Here is a 594-nt window from a genome sequence, read left to right as displayed (position 1 = left end):
AGAGTACTCAGGAGTTCTGATCGGCGTACTGGGCAGCTCTCGACGAGCTCTGACGAAAAGTATCAGGTGACTAAGCGATTGGGTGAACGGTTTTCGAGATATTTTAACATTTGGACTCTATCATTGAAAATTTTCTAAGTCCGACGTCGAAAATTTTTTCAGAGTACTCAGGAGTTCTGATCGGCGTACTGGGCAGCTCTCGACGAGCTCTGACGAAAAGTATCAGGTGACTAAGCGATTGGGTGAACGGTTTTCGAGATATTTTAACATTTGGACTCTATCATTGAAAATTTTCTAAGTCCGACGTCGAAAATTTTTTCAGAGTACTCAGGAGTTCTGATCGGCGTTCTGGGCAGTTCTCGACGAGCTGTAACGAAAAGTATTAGGTGACAAAGCGATTGGGCCAACGGTTTTTGAGATATTTTAACATTCGAACTCTATCATTGAAAATTTTCCAAGTCCGACGTCGAAAATTTTTTGAGAGTACTCAGGAGTTCTGATCGGCGTACTGGGCAGCTCTCGACGAGCTCTGACGAAAAGTATCAGGTGACTAAGCGATTGGGTGAACGGTTTTCGAGATATGCTACTTGGGAA

The sequence above is a fragment of the Trachymyrmex cornetzi genome, unplaced genomic scaffold (assembly GCF_001594075.2).
Source record: "Trachymyrmex cornetzi isolate Tcor2-1 unplaced genomic scaffold, Tcor1.1 scaffold210, whole genome shotgun sequence".
NCBI lineage: Eukaryota > Metazoa > Arthropoda > Insecta > Hymenoptera > Formicidae > Trachymyrmex > Trachymyrmex cornetzi.
Note: the sequence above shows the minus strand (reverse complement) of the source record.